Raw genomic sequence first — 9,586 nt, 5'->3', positions numbered from 1 at the left:
CCGGCACGCGCCCGGCGCCCCCATGGCCGCGCCAACGGCCGCCCGCGAGCCAGGGCCCCGCCGCGGCTCCGCGAACGCTTCCGTCTCGCCGGCCGCCGGCATCCTCCGCCACCGCGTCATCGCGCCGGAAATGACGTTTGGACGTACCCGCGCTGCCGTCCCTCAGTCCGTCCTTCCTTCCTTCCTTCCGTCCGGGTGCCGTCGCGCCGGGTAGGGCTGGAGGCGGCGGACGGGGCGGGGAGCGGGCCCGCCGGGGGATACCAGCGGGAAGCCCCGCGGCCGGAGACAACGAGTTTAAAATGCTGCGGGGGAGGGGAATAGAGCGGCTTCGTGCCTGTGGGGAGGCGCGAGACACCTGTGTGTGACAGCCGTGCCCAGAGACAGGCCGAGAGGAGATGGGCACACACCTGAGTGTAAGGAGTTCCACCTAAACGTGAGGGGGAACTTCTGTACTGTGAGGGTGGCAGAGCCCTGGAACAGGCTGCCCAGGGCGGTGCTGGAGGCTCCGTCTCTGGAGACGTTCAAACCCCGCCTGGACACGTTCCTGTGCAACCTGCTGTAGGTGGACCTGCTTTGGTGGGTGTGTTGGACTAGATGATCTCCAGAGGTCCCTTCCAACCCCATATGATTCTATAAGAGCTGCCGGTCTGAGCTTGGCAGAGGTGGGACAGCTCTCCCAGGAGCAAAATGCACATCACCGACGTCTGACACAGCTTTACGAAACTCCAGGCAGGATAGAAACCTTCGTAAATGATAAACCTTTCAAAGTTACGTGTTACTCAAGAGTTGAGCATACCCAGTGACATTAAAAACAGAATACTGAGAACAGTGAAAAAGTAGGCAGGCAGTATTGCAGCTGAAAAAAGGCTGCTGAGGTCTGAGCATTTTGGAGGGTGTTCACCTTGAGATTGGATCTGAAAATGGGAGATAAAAGTGTCTTCTTTCTGAAATTTTCCTCATAATAATACACTTTCTCAGAGTAATAGAATTCTCTTCTCCCAGGTAATTAGTGATAGAACAAGAGGCAATGGCTTCAAGCTCCAACAGGGTAGATTTAAACTGAACATTAGGAAAGAGTTTTTCATAGAAAGAGTGGTTGGGTGTTGGAATAGGCTGCCCAGGGAGGTGGTGGAGTCACCATCCCTGGCTGTGTTTAAGAGCCATTTAGATGTGGTGTTGGGGGATATGGTGTCGGGCAGAACTTTGTAGAGCAGGGTTGATGGTTGGACTCGATGATCCCAAGGGTCTTTTCCAACCTGAACGATTCTATGATGCTAAGACTGAGAGAAAGTAACTACGAACATGCTGGCGGTAAAGGAATTTGAAACATTATTTTTCTTTAAAATCCATGTACTTAAAGTATCAAACAGTATAGGGATAACATTTTTAAGGTGGAGGTCAGTCAGTAAAACCTATAAAAAATTAAAATGGCAATGAAAATGAATTTGCAACATCACGAAACTTTTAAGCCACGTAAAACCAATGGACATTTTTGTAAACAAGTTTTTTTCTTTTATCCGTGAGACGCAAGGAAGCATCATCACAAATGTTTGGGAAAAAAAAAAGAAAAAACTCCCTTACATTTTTTTTTAATCACTGCCCTTCTTGTGGATTAAATCTATGTACGGCTGCTCTTGGCAATGACATCACCTTTGAAAAATCTCTTTCTTTGAACAAATGTTTGACCAACAGGTTTGTCTCAGAATGCAGTCTTGTTTCACATTGGTCATTTCAGAATCTCTCCTGTTCAAGTCCACTTCAGATATCCCCAACTGGTTCCCATGTTCCTGTAATAATAATAATTTAGATTCAGTAGCATTTAAGAATCATTACAGTTGTCTGCTTTTTTAAGTTCAATTTCTTTTTTAGTTTCTTAGTGATGCACATTTACCATTCCCATAGCAACTTTGTGGGGGAGACTTGTTGCCTGATCATTTCACAACCCTCCAGAGAGCTACACAGCAGAATAATTCCATAGAGCTTTGTCATGTAGGCAAAGATGTGACCTAGACCTATTCTTTGTCAAGAGGAAAGTGCTGTATTACAGAATGACACTGCAAAATACAAGAACTGTACCTAAGTTATAAAATGAAATTTTCAAATCCCATGCTTTCTGTATTTGGAACTGGTTCCTTATAACAGAAAGTTCCTAAACAGCAAATTATGTTTCCCTTCTCAAGAGTTATTAAAAGAAAACCTTGCTGTGATGTCATATGACAGGCTGCATTACAGTAATGCTTGCCATGGGAACTTGAAAAAATGGGTGCAATCTTTTCCATTTGTATTTTTCTGCTTACAGAGGGAGCTTATGTCAATCACATGACTAAAATTATTTTCTCTTCATCACAAAAAGACCGAAACTAAATACCCAAAGTAGGGATATTCCTGGTAAAACTTTGTGTTTGTATTAACTGAAAAAAAGTGTTCCAAATGTCATCAGTTGAATAAATAAGTTCAACAGAAAAGTACACTCTCACCGCCTAACACTCCCTCTACAGGAACAACTGGAAAAAGCTCAAAATCTTCAAATTGGATATATTCCCTAGTTGAATTGATAAATGTAGTTCAAGAGAGTATTCATCCATTCAGCCCTTATGTAAAGTACTTCTGAAAATCAGGTTTCTCTCCGCTTCTTGTAAACAATATACTGCAAACACACATGAAATTTGTTTTCTTAACAGAGGGTATGTTTGGGTTTAGTGTTGGTAAATATTAGCAGGAAATAATTGAAAATTCCATGACGCATTTCACAAGATCAAGTGTGGTAAAAGAGCTGTGCATTAGTCATTGCCTTTCAGCTTGCGGAATTCTGAGGAATAATTTTAGCTTGCAAATAAAAAACAGTGTCTTGGGGACTGAATGCAGTAGCTGTCAAAAAGCATGCAACAACCCTAAATAATCTAAAGGGAAAAGAAATGGGTATAATGAAAGTGCAGAAAGAATTTATACACGTGTCTAGAATACTGTAGATTAAACAAAGCAAACACCTTCTACTACCAATTTCAATAGGCCAAAGGACTTGAGCATAAAGTTGTGAAGTTTTCTTTCCAAAGGCTGTGGAAATGATGAACTGGTTTTTTCTGAGATGATCCTTTTTTAAACAAACAAATCCCTCAAAACTATTTTTTTTCCTAGACGATCCATTTTAAACAAACAGCTCTCTCGAAACAAACAGGCCTCTTTGTTCAGTTCCTTATATTCAGTTCCATATTTTAATAACTATGTGTAATTAAAAAAATTAGTCTTACTTGCTCAAAGTATGTAACATTTCTGAGCAACAGATTTACATAAACTATTAAGTGCATTAGATAAACCAACAAAGCAGTATTTAATTTTATTTTTTTTTGGCACACAGCTGCTTCCAGTATTTTGCATAGATGTTTGAGAATAATATGTTAGTCATAATAACTTTAATTTAGAGCTTGGGCCATACATGATCACTCATATCTGTTGAGCACGCTGTATTTTCCACCAGAGGACAGTTGCTCTTTGCAAAGTCTTCAGGGCAAAGATAGTGTCTTGCTTTTCAGTATTGGCAAATATTAAATATATGTGGACAAATTGCAAAAATACTGAAATTATGGGTGCTAAGAAGAATGTCCACGGCATTCTGAAGTTAGTTTTAAAGAACAGTGTCAACATATTTGGAAAAAACTCTCTGAATATTAAGTCCAAACAAGATAGATGTATCCATACAGAAAAAAATGGAGTCTCTGTTCACTTTTATTGAAGATATTGAAACAGTCCTGGTACTTTCTAAGAATGAGGCTTAAGCAGACTTTAGACATGTAAACCCAAGATCTTTTTATTACTCCCAAAACACCTAAATCTTGTATTTTTGAACTCCATCTCCAAAGTAGGGAAACTAAAGTCTACAGTAAAAACCCAAAGCCATGCCTGTTGCCCTGTACATCATCTATTAATAGCTCAGACTCTTTAGCTTAGGAATCTAGTTCTCCTCTCCATAATTTCCCACAGGATGCCTGTGTAGCTCCCATACCTATGGGAGAGGTGAGATTCAGCCTCTTAGCTGAAAACAAAATTGGGATTTCAATCTCAACCCCACAATACCAAGATCAATCCCAAAGTCATGGAGACGTGAATGAAGATGATCATTAAGCACTACTAGTATAAAGAAATTCAGTGTTAGAGTTTTGAAAAATCACATGCAGAAAACCATGGGCTGCTGATTCAGCCTGAAATGAGTTCAGTGGGGTTTACTTCTCACTGCAGGATAAGTGTAAGGTACAACAGTTCACCTTTGTCATTACAAATAAGAGCATATATCACAACATAGATTTTTTTTAAAAATCACGCATACAGCAATAACAAAATTAGTAGATAGCAAAACTACAGCTTAATATACTTTTGCCCAAAGTGCTTACATTTTTTTAACGATTTTTTCCCCAGGCAGAGACTGTGAAAGGATTACAAAGCGCACAGTGAAGCAGCAGCTGCACGTATTTTGGAATTCTGACTTCCTCAACTGAGGAGAGTTAAGGATCTTTGCAAGGCAAAACGTTTTTATCTGGAAGAGTCTGAAGGGGTTAGATACACAGAGTGATAAAACGCATCAGTGTTCATTGCATACAGCTTTGAATAGGAAGCCCAACTGATTCCTGAATGACATACACGTTATTCCCCTCTAAAAGACTTCAGTCTATTTTCTTACTACTGTTTGTGAGGAGGAGGTGGAGTGTTCAGTGTTGCTTGGAATGTTCAATCTCCTTTAATGTAAATTTACAGGTAAGAACTTTTTCTTACATACAGTTTCATTAGGATTAATTTTTTGCTCATTTTTAGCTGAGACAACTTTAGCATCTTTTAAAAAGTTCATGAAAATACACAGCAAAGACATTCAGTGTAATATAAGAGATCATATTTTGTAGTTCTGAAATATTTCTGTACTTGGTACTTTCTGGTAAAGGATGCCAGCAACTGAGATTTTGATAGAAAAAGAACCCATCAAACACCATGAAAAAAATTTTTGATTGTTTTTACCTTATTTAATGCATCTTGGTGCTTGCCAGCAGTTCTTATCTTCTTTGCTAATTGCAGCTACTTGAAAACTGCTCCAAAGTTTTAATGGGTACAATTAGAAACTTTGGGTGATCAGTTTTGCTTGTGATTATAGGGGAATACCATTCAGAAGAAAATAGATGGGGAAAACCCACGAGTAAAAGTGAAATGGGCAATACAATATTCACGATATACTTCTATAATTATGTATTACTTGCATGGGGTTTTTTTTTGCTCTAGCATCCTTGCATTTGTTAGAGTTTTTGGAGGTGTATTCTTAGAAAGATGTGTCTCCTACCTTGTACATAAAGACAGGTGTATATGCATTCTACTTTCCACTTTCCCAGTTTCCAGTTTTATATTTTACTAATTGAGCTCTAAATTGGTGTGCTGCTGTCTGCCAAACAAAACGGCAGCTCCAGCATGCTCTTTTAAATGCTTTTTTAAATGACTGAGAAAAATATGTAGGTTGTGGCTTTGATGCAGAGGGTAGGTTTTTTTCAATCCCCTGAACAGAAAATTTGAGCATGTGTGAATCATATCAACATAACCTACACATCATTGGTAATAATTACACCTCTTTGCAAATAAAAAACTGTCACTATTTTTCATGGTGCACCAGTCTAAGCTATTTAAATAACATGTCTTCACAAAAAAAAAAAAATAAGGGCACTGCTTCACGGTTTTCCTGAACAAGCTTAGTTTGCACATTTGAAGATGCATGAAGATTAAAATAAATAAATATATTGTCTATGCATTTGATAAAAATATTTATTAAAATAAGTTACAGTATGATGTAGCTAACATTTTTCATTATTAAACAAAGAGCAGCTCCTATATACATATATATAATTTTCTATATCATTTTCCTAATTGGAAAATATGTATAGAAATAATTTTTTTTTAGAGTGCTCTTAGTAAATCAACATTCTTGTCAATTAGTATGTCCAAGTAAGCTAGCAATACTTCCTACTGACTATTGCCCAGACCAGAACACTTAGTGGCTCAATTAGTTAAATAAACCTCCCTGAACAGCTTGTATGTTTCATGCTTTTTTTCCTGCCCAGTTTCCACTTTAAAAAAAAAAAAAAGAGAGCAAATAGAGATCTGCAGAAACCAAATAATGATGCTAAATGCAAAACTCCAGCAATTTTATGGAGCAGTAATTTAAGAAACATACATATGCAGCTTGCCCAAACTTTTTCACCCATAGAATCAAATATGTATTTCTTTACTGATTGCTTGAATATTCAGTTTTCTTTCAGCTTACAGAGAAAGTTTAGAATTAGAGTTACTGCTCCAGATCTTACATTAAATCTGCAAAAGATGTATACATTTTTATGATACTGCAAAGAAGAAGACAGCTGAGTCTTGTTTTCATTAAATAGCAGGGAAAAAAAGAATCACTTTGCTTGTGTAAAAGAACATGTTTGCTGCTGCTGCTAAAACTGACTCTCTGTTAGTGTGAATGCATTAATTGCTATCAGTAGACCTCTGAAGTTACCTGAACCCAGCTGTGAAACACCCCATGAGCTGGATTACATGATGAAGGGAAGTACTTGGTCTATGAGCTACATAACAACTTCTGGCCTGCAACATCTGGCTGTTTTTTCTCAGGGAGAAAATTCTACTAGTAGGGCTTGTTGACACAGATCTCAGTTGAAAATCATGCAGTTGGTGGCAAGGCCACCAGCTTCTCCTTTGAATGCTCTGACCTCCTGTTTAGTGAGGAAGATCACAAATCTGCCTGACCACCTGAGGGTAATTTTGTAGATGAACGACCAACAGTGAGAAGCAAAACCACCATATGGAGTTGCCAGGAGAAGTGATCAAGATGAAGTCAAGTGATGAGTTGTAATGTTCTGCCTAAGGAGACTGACACATCTGTATCCATCACATTTGCTTGGTTATGGGATATAAGCTCATTTGTGCAGCCACCAAGGAGCATGGAGAGACCACCCTCATGAGCTGTACAGATGGCAAACCTGCAAGCCTGGCTTCACATCTAATGAGAGGTGTCTTTTGTAGTCAGGTGTACTTTGTGATATAGTGTGCAGTTAAGGTCAAGACATCAAGAGAAGCAGCCTTCAGTTGCATTACTGAAATAATAAAACATCCCAAAGAACTCTCAGAGTATGCAAGCTCCACCATAAAAATTGTATTTTAGTATCAAAAATTAAGAAAGTAAATGGCTTTTATTACAGCCCTCAAATTCATGAGTCCCCTTTACTGTTCTCTCAAAGGAAAAAAAGTGGCATTTTACTGTAATGAGTGAACAGAGCAGCCTCAAGATCTTTTTCAGTTCATTAATCAAATGAACTAGATCCATTCATCTGGAACAAATCCCTCTCAGCTGATGTTCATAAGTCTCCCTAATGAACAAGCCTTTGGAGTTGCTCAGATGTGGCTGCCCTTGCAAATACCTGCTTGGAACAAGGAAAATACTTGTGCCTGCTCTGCAGCTGCTCTCCAGCTGACCAGCTTCGCAGGCTCCCACTGCTTGACGCTACCTCCTGTCTTCTGTGTTTGGTTCTTGCTCCCTGACAAGACGCAGCTCTCCATGTCTGGCTTGACCTTGCATCAGCCTTCCTCAATGAGGAAGACCGGGGCTACTGAAGCCCTTGTCTGTTACCCCTCTGCCAACTGTGGTACTAGAAGCAGCTTCGTGAATAGTGTCAGCCTATTTCTTCTCAGAACGCAGCTGGCAACGTACACTGGCCTCTGCCAAGTAGACCATAACTCTCAGCTACAGCATAAACTCTTTACTGCAGTACTGTAATTAAACCTCAATACGTACAGAAAAAATTCAGTTAAAAAATAGTCTCTCTGTAGGATGACTGAACTGATTGCTAAGATGCTGAACTAAAATAGAGATCCTTTGGGCATTTGCAACAGTAGGATTAAGACTCTGGAATTTTGTGTCTCATAGACAGAGTTTGAAGAAATATTTAGGGTTCTTCCTCCTTCTATTCATGTTCTTGTTAAAAGTTGAGCCCAGACAGTAGTCACAGTATCTCCCTTTCCACTCAGCCTCCCCAAAACTGAAAATAAAAGAGTTAAACTCTACAGTCTTAACTGAATTTAGAAAAGCAGGAGGACAAGTAGCTTCAATTGAAGGCTGCAAGTTTTCATTGCTTGGCAAGAAAATGGGAATTTCTAATTGCTGGCAGCATCTCAGAGAAGTCACTTGCTTTGTTACTAAATTACATGCATTTGGGGCACTAAAATTACCTACAACTATTATTTTTTTTTCAACAGTTCAAAATATATAGTTGGTGTGAACTCTGTTAACATGTATGTATTTTTCTATTAATATTTTGTATTTGGGGGTCACAAAGGTACAGTTAGCATACTAATACTCATTTATGTCATCAAGCCACAGTATCCCTACCTAGCTCTGATTGCTGGCAGCAGCTCAGTTTCCCTGAAAGCAAATTAGACACACAGTCCAGGCTGACAAATTATTCATTGTGTTTTTGAGCATTCCATGGACCAAGCTGCTGCACTTCCTTATTTAGGCAGAAATACACAGATGGGGTAACCTGAACTAAGGCATTCAGAGGTGTGCAAACCTGAATTTGTCAGTAATAAAGCACAGAGAAGAAGAACAATGGACACTTCCAGCCAAACAGAAATGATTTGTGACAGAACTCACCAGCTACATTTTCAGAAAGATGGGAAGCCGTAGCTCAGATTGCTTCTTCCCGTTTTGCACTGCAGACACCAGGTGTTGCAGAGTGACGTTCTGCAACATGAGTATGTATGGATTACCGTTGAATTTTGACAAAGTTGACCAGAGTAGTCTTCAATTTATGAAGACAGATACTAGCCTGGCAGCTAGTTGGACTTTGCAGCACACCAAAGTGCGCGTCACCTGTTGGAAAAGGTGCTGCTCAGAACACAGCCTTGCAGCTGCCAAATGGGGCCAGCCCCTACAGTCTGATGTTTTGGAAGGAACCTGGGAGGTGGCAGTGAAGCTAGAGGGTAAAGAACCTAGGCAGTGATTTTAAAGACCTCAAGATGCCAAAAAATAGTCTGTAAATTTGTGTAAGTGCTCTTGTACAAGGAATTTGATCACACTGTTTCCTGAGCTTATAACTCACTGTGAGGAATTCTGTCAGGCAGCAGAGGGCATTGGGAGTACAAGTTAAGAGGACAGAAAAGGATGATCATCAGTCAGATGAGAAAAAAGTAGTGATCTTTTATCCCCCCAGCACTCTTCAGTGAGGAATGTCATACAGAAGACTGGACATGTAGGGACAAATGTCAAGTATTTTCATATTTACTGAACAATTTTAGGCAGCCACATTACCACTATATGATGGTATTTGTGCTGCTTACCTTATGCCTTGTTTTGCCTGACCCAAGCCTACTTTCATCCTACACTCCCCAGCCTTGCTGTGCTGCTTTCTTCTTCTAGTCACTGGGTTTCCAAAGAGAGATGAAATAGCAGAGGCTTTACTTTTCCTTTACATCCCCTATTAACCGACAGCATCCCTCCCTCTTCCCAGAAAATTTCCAGAGCAGAGCTGCCATGTGTGTGGAGTTAGTAGGAATTTCAGGATTA

The sequence above is a fragment of the Calidris pugnax genome, unplaced genomic scaffold, assembly GCF_001431845.1.
Source record: "Calidris pugnax isolate Ruff unplaced genomic scaffold, ASM143184v1 scaffold8, whole genome shotgun sequence".
Taxonomy (NCBI): Eukaryota; Metazoa; Chordata; class Aves; order Charadriiformes; family Scolopacidae; genus Calidris; species Calidris pugnax.
This window is presented reverse-complemented; position numbering follows the sequence as displayed.